The following is a 17,636-nucleotide window of genomic DNA, read 5'->3' as shown; positions in this document are numbered from 1 at the left end:
AGTTATGGCAGAGCTTTGACCATCCTGGTGACAGTCCTATCAAACATGGTGTTGCGCTACGATAAGTCTGGAAAGGGGAACTTCTTGAGCTCTTGGAAAGCAGAGAATGATCATCACCAGGGATTTTATTTTTTATTTTTTTAGTTTATATGACAACCTGTGGCATATACGTACATGTCTCCAGAATGAATAGTGAGGCTTACATTTTTGAAGAATGATGGGAAGTGGCATGGTATGTTTATTGGCAGACACCGAAGAATCCATGGGGCATATATGGAGCTTGCAGACCTTTTGGAGTTTGCAAAACTTATGCATCTCCAATTTACAATTGTTTGAAAGGGTTTCTACCAAAGTCAAGTGCTGAATGGAGCAAAGGAAACTGGACAGGAGGGTGTGTGAGGGACTAAATTGTTTTGTGAGAGACAAGCAAATAAGTCAGTCTCATCAAGAGGAAAACAAATGGATGATGATGGCTTCTGGAAGATGGTGAAGTTGAAAATACCAGATTCTCATGAGTTCATTACTGCATTCAATGCTGAATATTGTTTCACACCAATCAGATATCAGATGTACACAAATGGGAGATGATAGTGAAAAATAATCTTCAATATGCCAAAATTCGGTTTTAGCAGAAGACAATCAAGCCAAAACATTTGTTTGAGCTCTTATCAATTTTGTATACAACCCATCCTTCTTGAGGAGCTCTGCATGCTCACCCATCTGCATAAATCAATGACAGTCAGACTGCAAGTAATAATTCATCTTTTTTAATATAAAAGCGACATAAGTAAAACAAACGGGCAGCTCACCTCAGTGACTCGGCCTTTGTCCATTACAACGATTCTGTCAGCAGCTTCTATGGTTGAAAGTCTGTAGAAGAATACACATCATATTGATGCAGAACTACTCACAGCAAGAGAATAAGAAAAATGTAAATAGCTGGAATTGACCTGTGTGCAATGACAATGATGGTTCTCCTTGCTTTAACATCATTCCTCATTGCCTGAAAAACCCCCTAGAAACGAAATCATAGCATGAACAGCATCAGAACTAACTGTATAGTTTTCTCGTCTTTATTTTTTTGGAATAAAATAGAAAGATTCTCTCTAATTTGAGTGAGCTTGCCTTAATGTGGTTTTCGGCTTCAGCATCTAAGGCACTGGTAGCTTCATCAAGGATTAATATAGCTGGGTCTCTAAGAATGGCCCTAGCTATCGCAATCCGCTGCTTTTGTCCACCGCTGAGTAAGTTATTATCGACTACGGTATCATACCCATCAGGAAGAGATGAGATGAAATTATGAGCATATGCTTGCTTTGCAGCCGATTTTATATCTTCCTCCTTAATATCTTCGGAGCAACCATATGTAATGTTCGACTTGATGGTCATGTGAACTAAATTTGGTTCCTGTCTGAAGTTTAAAGTTAGATCACAGTCTTGTAGAAAATTCAAGAGAAATGTTACAGTTTCTGCATTCTAACCTGTGCCACATATCCAACTTTCTCTCTCAGCCACCTGATATCCAACTCTCGGATAGGGAACCCATTGATATTAATCTGCAAATAGAAAGAGCTTACATATGATGACAGTCTAAGATAGTAAATTGCAATCATAAAAAATGATAGAAACTATGGGAATTTACTTTTAGTGTAGGAAGGAAAACTCAGACCAAGAAGAAGCAGCTTACGTGACCATTTGTCGGTTCGTAAAGACGAAGCAACAGATTGATTAATGTGCTTTTTCCACTACCACTCAGACCAACCTTCGCAAAATTAAGATCAAGTCAGAGTCCTTCTGTATTCCGCGCTCTAAGAGGAATTAGGATGTAAAAGAACAAAACAAATCTCTTACAATTGCGACCACTTCATTTGCTTGTATGGAAACATTTATGTCCTCTAGAATGGGGACCTGGTCAAAGTTTACAGAGATGATAGGAATGTTACAGACTGATACTTGGAATCTAGACAGTGGTATTGTAATTCAAAAAACTTGGTTTAAAAAGAACATACAGTTTCCCTAGAAGGATAGTGAAAAGAAACGTCTACGAACTGAATGTGTCCCATTATCTTCTGCATCTTTGCACCTGAACATAGTGGGATTCCATTTTCTCAATGTTTTAAAATGAAAGATCTGAGTCTATGATGAAACATAATGTAAACACACAAATGCCTGAAACCTATATTGAATACAGAACTCTTAGTTTAAAATCTCGCAACACATAAGTTTACCATAACTGACTTCCAAAAACATATTCAAAGCTGATATTTAGTCTTCATAGAAGCAGAATGTTGAGTAAGCTGAACGCCAGGTCTAATAACTAAGCTTCAGTATCTGATTTCCACGTAAATACTAAGGCTAAAACGAAATATCAAAGTCAGAGCTTCTAGTTTCAAAAGCATACCAAAATAAACCATGGTTAAGTGTCATCAACCAAAAGAACAATAAACTTCTCCTTCAAGGGATAACAGTGCCTACCTTTTGATATGAACTGGTCGCTGGGCAGCAAGTCCATCCACTGGAGAACTTTTTCGCTTGCTCCAACAGACTGGACTAATGATGATAAATTGTCTGTTACCCTCCAAGTTGCGTAAATTAACCACTCACAGTACAGTACATACTTAGTTAATTGCTCAGGTGATACACGACTACTCATAATAGAAATGCCTCCTAACACCACGGCAATAACCTGTAGATGTAATTTGACAGAGTGAAGTCAACTCACAAATCTCAATTTAATTGCAATATTCACAATGCATCGCGAAGACAACTTATTTTCTCACCTAGCAATATAGTATATATGAATTGAGTGGAAAATGAAATCTTATATGTCTACATTCATTAACTAAAGAGCCATACCTGTGTTGACCGATACAGAGTAATGAAACTCATACTCCAGAACCCATGAGCCATACTTTCCCGAATGTTTATAAACGCTACCTTGTCTAGCCATCCCTTGAACCTAAGATTACATGTGATGCACAAGTTTAGGTATCAGAACTCACAGAGCTGCTTGTGATACGGTTAATGGATTGACAACAATGTAAGTAGAGATTCTTGGTAGGAAAGGGATACTCAAAATATTTACCTTCCAATTTCTTTTCTTTCTGTTCCAAAAACCCGGACTGTTCTCATAAGAGAAAGTGTCTCCTGTGCAACCTACATTCAAATGGGAAGATGAATCACAAATGCGGATTGTAACTTTTGTTGATAACCGGATCACTATTCTTCCCATACTTCGTTGGCCCCAGCAGTGAAGTCTTGGGTTAATTTTGCAGCTTTCTTTTGGTACCTATATATATAAGGTATAGAAATACATACATGAGCATGAAGTACTGTCCAAAAAAGATGTGCCAATAAGTAGAAAAGCAAGATAGGGCATTATTTCCGGTGCAGAAACTTACTTGCTATAAAGAAGAAAAACCACAGATAAGACACCACATATCACTAGTGCTGATAATGCAAGAGGCCAAGATAATATGACACGACCCACCCCGAATTTCACCCTGAAACCCAGAGTAAGTCGTGCGGGGACCACCTCCAAGGAAAATTTACTGAAAAGATTAAGCAAATCTCCCTTGCAGATGGACAACCCTAACTCGAAAATTTCATATTACGCTCTTAATTTAACGCTTCTGAACATCACATAATATACAAAAATTCTAAAGTATTCAGAGCTACTAAACACAAGCGGAAGCAAGAAAACACGAGTAGGTTGAACAGGTAACCTACTGATGAAAACTGGCCGAAAAGCGGGTGACTATGCCTCGTCTCCTACTAGATCCAACCCGAACTCTGCAGACTGGGCAATTTAAAACGAAGGGCCCAGGGGAAAACATTTAATAACGTTAGAGTGAGTGGACAAAAATAAAATAATAAATAAAATATTTATGTTTCCCCAAATTAATTTCTAAGGAAAAATCGAATGCATGCCGCAAGCGATAAAACCTTTATCCCATAAAATATCGAGCCTCTCAGACTCTATAATATATGTATGTATTTACACTCGTCCATACTCCCTATATAAATTCATGGGTCTATATAGGGCTACTACGCTCGCGTCCAACGCTCACGTCACGCCTTAATGCGGTGCTACACTACGCCATCAAGGTGGACAGACGGGTGTATAAATATGTGCCCATACCCCCTATATGAATTAAACACTCATATAGGGCTACTACGCTTACGTCCAACGCTCACGTCACACCATAATGCGGCTATATGCTACGCCATTAAGGTGGACAGACACATATGGCTAGCTAGCATTTTCTATACATACTCTCTCATAAATACATATTTATATTTACCGAAAATCCCATTTTCGGTAACTCTCTCAAAGAAATAAAAGCGTCAAAATTAATTGACGTCAAAACTCCAACAAAAGGAAATGTTCAATCATGAACCATAGCATGCATATTATTTCAAATAAAAGTCCACTCACTAATTAGGCCTAAGCCTTATGTCAATCTGGGGTCTCGTCTGCTCGAGCCTCCTCACGTCCTGTTCCAAATATAATATTAATTTCCCAACCAATAATCCAATATTTAATCAAAATAGGCAAAATTACCCGAGAGCCATAATTACGCTCATCATTGCCTAACTTCGATATTCTTACATCGGAACAATCCGAACTTAAATATCATACTCAACAGTCGTAAATACAACCTCCCCAAAATACGACTTAAATCCTACGGCCGGATTCTACATTAATTAACCGCCAAAAATACCAAACTTCGGAAATTCACAAACCTATCCAAATCTCATCCAAAAATTCCATAAATCACACCAATATACTCCTCTTAATATTCCACATTTAAAACCCTAAAAATCTCCTAACCGGCGGCGGCGCCGCCGGCGGCTCCGCCGGCAGCGGCGGCCGGCAGCCGTTTTCCGGCGACCTGCAAATGTTACCAAATTTTAACAGAATCTTCCTCTCAAACTCCTCTACAACTTTCATGACCAACACATCACCCAATTCCAAGCCTAACTAGGCTAATCGAACGAAAATAACTTAAAAGCCTAGAAATTTCAACTCCACATTTCTCCTTACCTAGCTCAAGAGGGAGGGAGCTGCTTGGAGGGGTTGTTGCACGGGAGGAGGGCTACAAAACCGTACCAAGCTTGTCCGGATTGGTGGCCGGAGGAGGAAGTTCCGGCGAAGGGAAGCTCGGGGCAGCCTAGCCTTTCGGGCGGCACCGCTCACTCACGGCGGCGCTAGGGGGGCTGTCACCGGTCCTAGAAGATAGCTGGGTCGGAGACCGATCGATTGGGACCGGTGCGGCGGTCTGGGGCGGCCGGACGGCGGCAGGAGGGCGGCCGGAAAACCGGGCAGCGGGAAGAGAGAGCTCGGGGAGAGGAAAAGAAAAAAAGAAGAGAAAGGAAGGAAAAAGAAATGGGTTGGGCCTCCACCGGTCCAACCTATATCAACCCAAATTCCAAAAATAAAAACACCCCGAAAAATAATACCCGAATAAAAATTACTTTTTACTAGCTAAAATTTACCATTTTTACCGTCGTCGTATTTTCCTCATACGAATAATCCTCCGCACATAATCGTCCCCGAAACCCCTCTAGGGACCAATTAAACTATTTACTCAATGATCGAGACGGTAAAATTCTTATTATAATCACGCTAGTAAATAAGGTAAAAATATAAGGATCAGGATGTGACATAATATAAGAAGATTGATCAGCGCACCAGTTCCCTGAATACAGAAATGAAAAATAAAACGAAACGGTAACGTAGACTATAGACCAAGATGTAATTTCAAGGGAAGAGAAGGGTAGAACTAAGAACCACAACCTGAAGCCCATTACGTAATATCAAATTAATATCATTTGCAATGACAAGCGATAATCGTTGACAATCTGCCCCAAGTCTGCTTGTCAAATCACCAACTGATTCTCTGTCAAAAATATATCCTACATCAAAAGGATATATATTACATGTCGAATAAGAAAGTCGATTAAGCAAGTTGGACGTGCCCCATATAGATTCTTTAGAAATAGCATCCAGTGGTTGCAAATTTTAAAATGATGCACAAACCTGGACAAGAACAACCGCGTATAGGGTTTCCCTGAGGCGCTTAACCTGATAGGTAGCCGAAGGTGTACAAGTTAGATATAAGAAAAGGCACAAATGCTTCAATCCTTATAACTAAAAGAAGATTACATAAACTACATAGATTCAATAATCCTATTGAGAAGCAATTTATGGAATCCGTGAATGACTAACCATTATAATGTTTGCAATCCCAAAACAACCACTCCGCAGGCCGCTGAAATTTACACAAAAACAACACAGTCAATAACCAGCCATTGCACAATAGTTTCTGATTTTGCATCAAAAATTCAACTATAAATGACCAACCTACATATCCCTGAAGTGAAACACAACAATGCTAAAATCTTGGAGTTTCCTGAAGAACACCACAGCATCTCCACTTTGAGCACAAAACACAGACTCCGTCAATATCCGCGGTATTGAGATCTCCGAAAACTGCAACAACAGACTATTACTCTATTCATGTACTGATACAAACTATGCAGTAGCTCACATAAAAACAATAGCTTAAAAAAAATGCACAATTGACATCTATTGGCTCCATTTCTTCACTGAATTAAAGAACAGTTTGGTTTCTGGATTCGAACTCACCGCGGCGATGATCATTGAACCAAAAGCAACGAACACAATCCATCTCTCAGCCTCGATCAAATTCCACATTCGATGAAGAGCACGCAGAACCGTTACAGGCTTCGCCTTCGCCGCAGTGTTTTCCTCTTTCTCCTCTACAACGCGCTCGACTAAGCTCCACCAACCGACGACCGCCTTCGCCGGAGCACGAGTGTCGGTTTCCGGCGAAAAGAAAAACCGGCGCGCGTCATTTCGGACGCCGAAGCGGCGTCGTTTTGACGCGACGGTGGTGCTAATGTGGAATGGAATTTGGGGATTCGGTTTTGTAGATAGAGCGGGGGAGTGGCTGGGGATCGGAGAGCCAAGACTGGAGTGGAGTAGCTCCATCTAAGTGAAAATTTGAGTCGTTTTGACACAGCAACATTTGGTCAGTAGAGTGCCTCCCTTCAATTTTGGCGCTGTTATTCATAAGCTTTTACCGCAGCAGTAAAATAGTTAATTTAGCCATCCCACGCTAAATATCTTCATCAGAAATTTTATTAACACATCTATATACATGCATTTTCAGATATAAACATTCTTATTTATTTAAAAGGTACAGATTTTCTTAATTTAACCCATTTTTCAATCATATTTTCTCATCTTAGCTGTTCACATTATAGGTATATATGAGTAGATCATCTCTACAAATTTTCAGCTAATTTGAAGATCGTTAAAGTATTGAAAATGAATTAAATCAATGAACGAATTGAAACTGTTCAACCTGAACCGTTCGTGTTTTTAGTTTTAAATCACATCTTTAAATGCTTTAACGATTATCAATTTAGCTAGAAATTTGTAAAGATGATCTACTTATATATACCTAGCTACAATGTGACTAGGGATGGCAATGGGTAGGGTAGGGTACGGGGATCAAAATACCGTACCCATACCTTTTTACATTTTTCATCCCCGTACCCGTAATTAGATAATGGAGATTCCCCGTACCCGTACCCTTTGGGGATTACGTTTCCATACCCGTACCCGTACCCGTTAACAATTATGTATTAAATTAAATTTTTTTTTAAATACGAAATACAATTATATAAAAGTATGAAATTAAAATCAAATACCAAAATAAATAAGTTTCATACTTCAATCCAATAAAAATAAATATAAGTCTTGGTTAAAACATAACAATACCGGTAAATTTCATTAAGAGAATAAAAATATATAATAAAAAGGAAGGTCCATTAAATGTTTATTAAGAGAATTACAAATTTTTTTACATAAATATTTATTTATAAATTATATATAAATATATATAATAATAAATTATATAATTATATATAATAATATTTTCATCCTTAATGGGTGGGGATGGGGACGAATATCAAAATACCATACCCGCCCCGTACCCGATTTAAGAATCCGAATACTAAGGATCCCCATCCCCGTTACCCGTTTATACCCGTATATCTTCCCCGTTAGGGTCGAATACCCGTGGGTACCCTACCCGCTGGGGATTATTGCCATCCCTAAATGTGACGGTTAATATGAGAATATATGATCTAAAATTAGATCAATTAAGAAAATCCGTACCTTTTAAATAAATAAAGACATTTGGACTTGATAATAATATCACATCTATATCCTTTTAGGCCCAAACCAACCTTGATGGATGCAGAGAATTAAGATATATCGAATAAATTATTTTTTAGTGGTCCCTTTTTTTGGACGTATTTTATTTTCTTTCTAGGATTTTAATTTGGTCATCCAATTAGGTGATTATTATGACTATTTGTATAGCCAATTGAGTCGTGGGTAAATGAGAGTCACTCATGACCTTCAAACTTGATCTTGTAAGATCAATATTTTAAATGAGTTGTCCGCCCCAATAAAGTTATCCATTACAATTAGAAGATCGATCTTTACCAATAGCTCACAGTTGTACGTGATAGGGGGTGGATATTAGTAAGCAGGAATAGCATCTATGTGAGGTTAGGTCGTTAGGGCTTTGGAGGTATCAGACATACCTTTCTAGGAAGTAAAATGAAAACAGCTTCTACTAGTTTTTGCCTCGTTTGGTTTTTTCAAAGAAATGAAGAGAGTGCCAGTGAGTAAAAGCTGACGTGGCAGTATCCATAAGGAAATACACCAGAGGTCCAAAGAGTGGATATGGGCCAATTGTCGTACAAGAAAGATGTAGTTGCTATGTTTTGGACTCATTACTGGAGAAGTGACATGGGAAGCTGGTTTTTGGGGTTAGTGTAACAAAATTTTAGAATTTTTTAAATCAAGATTATATTAATAAAAATAGATCAATAACCGAATCAACTATAGTCTGGTTTACATATGCAAGAAACAGAAAAACCGGCCTAACCTATGTAATAAACAGACTACAAAAATCACTGGTACGCTCACTATAGTAGCAAGCCCTACTGAGTACTTACAAACTCGCTCCCTATGCATTTATGCATCTAGTCTCCTAACTCTGCCTAACACGCAATTGTGGTACATAATGGATCTAGCTGTCAACACAAGGCTCATAGAGTAAGCAAACACTCATTAGGACCTATCCGTAACAGAAAGGAAAACTCAAACACCCCCATTCTCCTTCCCTTTTGGGTTGGAGTTGGAGTTGCTACTCTCTCGTCGAAATCAAGTGCCACTTTGGCCGACTTCATTGTTGCCTTCTTCTTCTCACCATAAGGGAGTAAATTACGGCTCCCTATCGGTCTACCACTTTTCATCTTCTTCACTGCTTCAGTTTTCTCAGGAACCAATCCTAGAGTTGATGGTTCAAGTTGCAGGGTGCGCTTACCCACTGCCAGACTTAATCTAATCTTCTTAGGAGAGATGATAAGAGCTATCTTCTCTTCTCATTGGTGACGTTGGCTAGAGATGGCAGTAGATCCCTGATCACAGCGGATCTTCTATGCCGAGGAGTAGGATCCGGCTTCATCACCTCACTCAGAATCGATGATCTGGTGTTAAACACCATAGTCGATCCTTGCATATGTAGTCTCAGCTGTGGTCATCCAACCCTAAAGTTTTCATGCAGGCTCACAGAAGGACTCGAGGGCGACCCAGAGCCCTGTACAGACTTCGGTGCAGAAGCGGTCACCATGGAGAGTTCAGTCTTGTTGAGAGTAGTGCGCATTGTCGCCAGACCATCTTCTTCCAAAGCCGGACTCGAGCAGGGCAGTCTAACGTGTATTACCAGGCCACACGTACCACAACGACCAAAGATTCAGTCGTACTTGAAACCACAACAGAACTCCACCCCATACTCCACTGTGAACCAACGTTTGAAAGGCAGAGGGCGGTTTAACGGTATTTCCACTCGGATACGAAGCTTTCCGAGTTTTCTTGCCGCCTTATCACACTCCTTGTAATCTCCCAGAGTGAACCATTTCATCATCATCATCATCATCATCATCATCATCATCATCATCATCATCATCATCATCATCATCATCATCCTCCTCCTCCTCCTCCTTTCCGATCTGAAAGCGGGAGGGACATTGTTAAGAGTGATCCAATATGACTATTTCACCACAAGAACCTTGTCAACGGCGACTATGTTCATGTTTCATGTTCATACATCCTAATGCATGTAAGCAAATGTGACATGTTTATGAGGATATCCGTTTCAAATTGTCTTTTTGAGTAATTTAATTTTTGAGTATTTCTTTCCTACTTGTTCATTTTTCTTCAAATCACCAATCATTTTCTTTCCATTTATATGTAAATACAGAATATTTTTGTTACATGTATCAGATATAATGTCCACCACATATATCTCTCACAAATGAAAACACAATTTTTGTTCAGAGCTGATTGATTGTTGCAATATTTTCTTATTTTAGCGAATAAAAACTAATATTTTCTTATAAAGTGAATAAAAGTTTTAGAAAGCCACATGTATTAGGAAGTTTCACCATTACTAAGACCGCCATGACCACTGAACCTTTTGACTTAACGGAACCAAGAACTCTTGTCAGATGCAACATAATAATTTTGCGTATGGTATGTTAGATCCATGGAACTTGCCTACACTCAACAAGATTTAGCAAGATCATGATTGGATCCGTTAGATTTACATAATATTTTGTTGTAAAGATAATCAACCAAATTCTAACAAGTAAATCACTTCGAACATTCGAAAATCATCAACCAAAAAGGCCTTAGTCGATATTTTAAATAGTAGAATAGAAACGTTCAAATCATAATATTACATGCATTATTATTTGCACAAGAAGAGTATATTGTACAAACATATGATTGAATCAGATTGATTTTGACTTTTTTGACTTAGCTTGGTTCTAGACTCAGGCCCAATTGCACGAGCCCATTCCAAAACCCTACCAGATTTGTGTCGCAACATCTTCTCACTTTCCTTGCCTCCGGTCAAACCAAATAAGTCGTCTTCTTGGAAACCAGATTCACGGTCGTTGCCTCCCACAGACCTGGCCACCCTAGAATCATCCTCTGGCCTCATCGTCCCTACTCACTATCAACCATGGTTGGCTGACATTAAGCCTAGATTCAAGATAATTCGGCCAAGAAACAAGCCAAATGGATTTGGGTTTCAACCTGAGAGGAAGAGACAAATTTTTGTGGATATGCAACTTATAGAGAGATTAAACAATCTGCAGATGACAGTATAACGAAATTATGTTTGAACCAAAGAAGGTATTGGCTCCTGGATCTATTTGAAATGACATGAGAATTGAAATTTGGTGCAAAGGAATAAAAGATGGAGGACGAAACCGTCTTGGGGTTGAGGGCCCGAAGCCGGTATGGTTGTCGCAGCCGTAGAATAGTTGCATTAGAAAGAGTGCGCAGAGGCACACTAATAGAAGGAGACTTTGGTTTTTCATTTAAAGCTGATAAATTGGTGTTGCTTATATTGCAGTATTACTATGATCGGTTGGGGAAATAATATACCAGATGGAAGAAAGCCAAAGATCCTGTAGAAATAAAAAAATGAAAAACTATGAATCGAGATTATTTATTTTGTTTTAGGAAAATGTAAGGTTGCATGCTTTTTATGAATCTTCAACATACAATTTAATACAAAAGAAGAGTGGTTTTATCAAATTTACCTATTCTTTTTTACGGCCGGAATCCAGTAGAAGGCTAAGGCTATAATGCATGAGATTTGAGACCTCTTGCCTTCATTAAGGAGTGACAGATCTAATACAAAAATTAAAATTATGGAAACAAAGAAGGATAAGATTTGAAAGATGAGGACTGGTATGAGGTGCGGCCGAGAGGCAATGTTATATAGTGAAACATGAAAGAGAGCATTTAGGGTTAGAAGGGCATAACTGTCATTGTCTTTGAAACGTGTCAAAAGATTGTAGAAGCATCACTTCGTGATTATCGTCTTTGCCACATTTATGAAAACATACCTAATTAACTAATGCAATGTCGTGTCTCTCAACCCTTATATTGTACTAGTTTGATATTCATGGATAATAAATTGATGGTAAAAGATATATTGAAATAGCTAATTGATTGATTTTGTCCACACAATTTTTTTTTTTAAAGAGGTCGGGTCAATCCATATATGATAAAAGGTTGCAGTGACAAGCTCACTCAAAGAGGACTACAAAAATATTGAGCCGATCTTAAGGTGTCTATACGGTCTAAAACCAAATTGCATGCTATACAAGACAACCTAACCATGTAACCTAGAAAAAAAAGAAACAATAAGAAAAAACAAAACCAAAGATAATAGTTTGTTGACCATACTAGAGGATAAACCGGAACTAAACCAAGTCTCCTCTAGCTTATTGAAAACAAATTAAAACTACTCATATGTCACTAGGGCATCGAGTTACCATCACTGCAGCGCTCACAACATCCACTTTCACTGCGACATTTACTTCCATCACGACTTGGGGCTCACTCTTGCCTCCACCACCGCGATTTTGTGTTTGAGAGAAATAGAGAGAGAGGGAGATGGACATGTATGCGATTGTGGTGGTGCGAGTGTCAAGACCCACTCCGAATTTCACCCTGAAACCCGAAGTAAATCCTGCGGGAACCACCTGCAAGGAAAGTTTACCGAAAATTCGGCATAACCTCCCTTGAAAATAGACAACCCTTCCTAATAAAATCTGCAAACACTTTTGAAAATTTAAATCCAACCATAAACTCCTAGAGCCTTCGTGCTCCCCAAATCACAACACCACCCAAATTAAATACTAACTTTAAACAAATCTCATAACCAACCATTTATAGGTTCAGAGCAATTCTAACTGAGAGGAAAAAATTAGAAATTTAGAAATGAGCGGAAGCTATACTGTTGACTATGCCTCTTCTCCATGTACGCCCGACCTCAACTATGCAAACCTGCCAACTGGGCATTTTAAAACGAAGGGCCCAGGGAAAAACATTTGAAACACGTTAGAGTGAGTGAATAAAAATAAATTTAAAAAGAAATAAATCTTTATGCTTTCCCGATTTAATTTCTAAAGAAATTATACTGCATGCGACCGCTCAAAAGCGCTCAACTCATAAACTGGTAATTTCACGACTAGCTCCGGCTAGTCACCAACTCAAATAAAATGGAGCCTCTCAGGCTAAACTATATATAAACATATAGGCGTATGTATTTACACTCGTCAGACTCCTTGTATGAATCCTATGAACAAATTAAAAAAATAGAAATTCATACAACGTTTGCGTCTAATGCTTACGTCGCGCCATAGTGGAATTTTTCCTCATTATGACCGAAGAGGACGGTGTATTTATATACGTGTGGACTCCCTATATGAAAACCTAAATAAACCAGAAAAAAAAGTAGTTTTCATATAGGGCTATGACGCTAGTGTCTAACACTCACGTCACGCCATAATGGCATTTTACCTCATTATGACGGACCAAGCACGTATGGCTAGCTAGCATTTATATACATATTATACACATAATATCCATAAACATATCCACCGAAAATCTCATTTTCGGGATCTCTCCAAAGGAGGAAAATTGTCAAATATCCGAGAAAGAAATAAATCTCAGGAAAAAAATAAATGATCAACAGATAATTCATCGCATGCTTTTCAATTAAAACAAAGGTCCACTCACAACTTTAGGCCTAAGCCTGACGTCGATCCGAGGTCTCTTCTGCTTGAGCCTCCTCACGTCCTGTTCCAAATATATAATTAATTTCCCAATTAAAAATCTAATAATTAACCGAGAGCCCTACTCACGCTCATCATTGCCTTAATTCGCCATTCTTAACTCAAAATGACTCAAACTTCACCGAACAAACCGGCAGCCCTAATTACACAACATGACTTAAATCCTACGGCCGGATTCTACCTTATTAATCCGCCAAAATTACCAAACTTCGGAAATTCACAAACCTATCCAAAACTCATCCGAAAATTCCATAATTCACATCAATATACTCCCCTTAATATTCCACATTTAAAACCCTAAAAATCTCCCAAACAGCAGTGGTGCCGGCAGCGGCGGCCGGAGGCCAACTCCGGCGACCTCCAATTCTTATGAAATTTTGACAGCATAATCCTCTCATCATGCTTTACAACTTTCCTAACTAGCACAAACCCAAAATCCAAGCCTAGCTATGCCAATCGAACAAAAACATCAAAAACGCCCTAGAACTTCCACCTCAAATTTCTCCTTACCTGAAGCGAACCGGAGTGAGTCCTTTTAGGGCAAGGCAATTGGGTTGGAGACTTTCAAAATCATATAAGGCTTGCCCGGATTGGTGGCGGGAGGAGGAAGTTCCGGCGAAAGAGAGCTTTGGACAGCCGGAGGTTCAAGGCGTCGTTTCTCTCTCACTGCGGTGCTAGGGAGGCTGTCACCGGTCTAGGGAGGTGGCTGGGTTGATGGCCGACCGAACGGGACCGGTGCGGCGGCGGTTGGTGGCCGGATGGCGGCAGGCCGTGGCAGAGAACACCGGCGAAGGGAGAAGAATCGGGAGAGAAAAGAGTCGGGAAAAGAGAGAGAGAAAACTGAGGTTTGGGCCTCCAAACCGGTTCCACAACCCACCATATAAAACCCAACTCTAAAAATTAACACCCCAAAATAATACCCCAATAAAAATTACCTTTTACTAGCTAAAATTTACCATTTTTACCGTCGACATATTTTTCTCCTACGAATAATCCTCCGAAATTAATCGTCCCTCAAAACCCCTTTAGGGACCAATTAAACTATAACTTCATTGACGGAGACGGTAAAATTCTTATTATAATCAAGCTAGTAAATAAGGTAAAAATTTAAGGGTCGGGATGTGACAGCGAGCGTATCGAAAACGTCGTCGTCTTAGTGCGATACAAATTGATGTCGATGGAAGTGCAGAGTTGGAGAACAAGGATGAGAAGCAGAGCTTTCAGTAATATTTTCCTGGGATTTGCAGGTATGGAGTGTTAAGAAATTGATCCGCCACCACGCAAGTGCTAGATATTAGAAAATAAAGAAGCCAAGAAGAACACAAAATTTAAATTTAACGAGGTTCGGCCAATATCCTTGCCTACGTCCTCGGAGAGTAACACCTTTACTAATGAGAGAATTATATAAGTACAAGATTACACTGCTCAAGTTTACGTCCACCCAAACCCTTTGTAACGCCCCAAAAGGGTTGACGTCACAACGCTGTACATCCTAAGGAGCTTAAGTGTCGACAGACAATACTTAAACAACTTAAAATGCACAAGGCCTATGAAAAATCATAAAAAGGAAAGTAACGAAACAAACCAAATGAACTTTTATAAGGAACTAAATTTTTGGGCAGCTATCGACAACTTATTAATTGAAATCAGTGTCTTGACCTTTGGTAAAAGAAACTGAAACTCAAAGGTTGTTTATGCTTGAGCCAAATTCAGAAAAAAGAAAACCAAAATAGTTAACACTTTTCAAAAGAAACACTAAAACTAGGAATTTAACAAAACACAATGAAAACACTTATCAAGCAACTAACAGGTTACAAACAATGCTTTATTCAACAAGTAAAATATTCACATGTTCTCAATAGGGCTGGGCACTTAGTACCGGAATCCCGATCCCGTACCGGTCCCGTCCCGAAAGTTAGCGGGACGGGATGAGATAGGTTTTGAAAATAGCAATCCCGTCCCGTCCCGTCCCGTCCCGTCCCGTTTTAACATTACCATAACGGGACGGGACGGGACGGGTGCATAATTTACATGTGCACAATTGATATTAATTTCTAATTTTATTTAGGAATTTTCGAGTTAGAAGTTAGTGTGTTTTAAAGTTCAAAGGAAGAGCGAAAGGGTTCGGATGCATAATTTACCTGAAACGGTTTTATGGTTTTGAAGGGTCAAGAGTTGACTTTCTAATCTGTTGGGTTTCTCGAGAAACTTCCTTCACAAAAGTTGTAGAGCATGACGATACGAGTTCGTAGACATGTGGCACGCGTAAAACGGATTTCGTATGAGGAAGTTATGGTCAGCGGAAGTTTGAGGCTTTATGGGAATTTTGGGTTAAATAGGAAAGTTTTCTCTTGAGTCCTCACATTTTTCAGAAACCCAAATCCTCCCCCTCTCTTTCTCTCTCCCCGACCCCGAGAGAATCCAAAATCTCCAACCGACCCGACCCGGACCCGGTTGATCCGACCCGGCTTTTCCGGCCGACTCCGGCGGACTCAGACTGCGGCACCGGTCGGGTTTTCTTCCTCTCCTCGGCGTGATCTTCCCTAGGTAGGTGGGTGAGGACGACTCAAGAGGGATAGAGAGAATCGAGCGCTGCAGCGGAGGGTGGCGGACCCGACTTCAACCCGGGTGTGTTCCGGCCGTGTACGGCGGCGACTGGAGGTGAGGCTGCTTGGTTCTTGAAGCTTTCTTCTGTCCAAGCATGTTTTAGGTTGCCAATCACCTCGTTTTGAGGTCTAGAAGTCAGATTGAGCTGCCTTGGCAGCCGGTCTTCTTTTGGACGATTCCGGCCGAATGGGTTCAAGTCTTAGGTATAAAAAGTGTTCCTTTTGCTGTGCTCTTTAAGGTTGCTGTTGGAAGTTTGTTGAGTTGTTGAAGTTTAGGGGTGGCGCGTGGGGCCCACTTGTCGCCATCTGTGGTGGCACGTGGCGGCGCCTCCAGCAGAGGTTGGGTGGTTAGGAGTAATTGTTAGGTTGTGCTTATCGATACGAGTACGTGAACATGTAGATTGTAGGTTTCAAAGTTGCTTAAGTATGTTGAGGTTTTTTCGGAATTCGTTTTCGTTCGGTGTTGGTTTATGGAGTCTGAACATAGAGGTAATCATTTATTAGTTACCATATGTTGTTCATGGGATTTCGGTGACCTTGGGAGGTCTCGTAAGAGGTTTTCCTCATTATGGTAAAACTTTGGGTTAAGTTTTAGCTAGTTAGTGTAAAGGGTAATCACTTGGTTGTTGGTCACTAAGTTGATCATTTGTTTTGTTGGTCACTAAGTTGATTTGTGCTATCTACGTGATTGACAAGTTGGTGTTGTGCTTGTTCTTGTGCTTGTGAAGACGCAGCGGGAGTTAAGGTGAGTGAAATCTCACTAAGGTCCACTTTGTGGCCTATTTATTTTGATGTTGGTTTTGATGGTGATAATTATTATGTTAATTGGTATGATGATGATTTTGATGATGATGACTGTGATGTTTATTATGATGATGGTTATGATGTTGGTTTTGATGGTGATAATTATTATGATAATTATTATGATGATGATGATGATGATAATTATTGCTAATTGTGAAGTTGTCATTGAAAGAAAATGATTTTGTTTTTAAATATAAATGAGCTTGATCGTCAACGGCTCATGGTAAGTGAAAACAAGTTTTCTGTTAATAGTATAATCTTTCAAAAGGACTTCCGATCATGAGTAATAATTAGAGTTGGTAGAATTATTCTTGTTTTAAATATTTATATCCACGTGTTTATGTGTGAAAGACACGTTATGATAATGTGTTAGTGTGATGTTGAATTGATGTTTAAATAGTCAAACCGGGTTCCAAGCCTTTAATCGGGTGATTGGTTACAGTTATGATGATATTATTA

At 39.4% G+C, this 17,636-nt stretch overlaps 1 non-coding gene and 1 pseudogene across 2 annotated transcripts; both read right to left on the bottom strand.

The window, feature by feature from the left end:
• Positions 1-488: 488 nt before the first annotated feature.
• LOC101302273 lies at positions 489-7,018 on the bottom strand (annotated as a pseudogene). Its single transcript, XR_184812.1, has 19 exons — positions 6,653-7,018; positions 6,368-6,496; positions 6,233-6,275; positions 6,040-6,088; positions 5,801-5,919; positions 5,678-5,702; positions 3,402-3,480; positions 3,235-3,289; positions 3,086-3,156; positions 2,857-2,959; positions 2,476-2,686; positions 2,010-2,083; positions 1,852-1,908; positions 1,688-1,762; positions 1,482-1,556; positions 1,126-1,407; positions 951-1,015; positions 810-870; positions 489-720 (listed from the first exon to the last, which is right to left on the bottom strand). The product of XR_184812.1 is annotated as an ABC transporter B family member 26, chloroplastic-like (transcript).
• A 3,647-nt stretch (positions 7,019-10,665) lies between these two features.
• LOC101292213 lies at positions 10,666-11,800 on the bottom strand. The gene is made up of 2 exons (XR_184689.1): positions 11,722-11,800; positions 10,666-11,586 (listed from the first exon to the last, which is right to left on the bottom strand). It is a non-coding gene; the product is annotated as an uncharacterized LOC101292213 (transcript).
• Between the last annotated feature and the right edge of the window lie 5,836 nt (positions 11,801-17,636).

This window comes from Fragaria vesca, linkage group LG5 (genome assembly GCF_000184155.1).
Source record: "Fragaria vesca subsp. vesca linkage group LG5, FraVesHawaii_1.0, whole genome shotgun sequence".
NCBI classification, from domain to species: Eukaryota; Viridiplantae; Streptophyta; class Magnoliopsida; order Rosales; family Rosaceae; genus Fragaria; species Fragaria vesca.
Note: the sequence above shows the minus strand (reverse complement) of the source record. Positions and strands in the feature narration are given on the sequence as shown.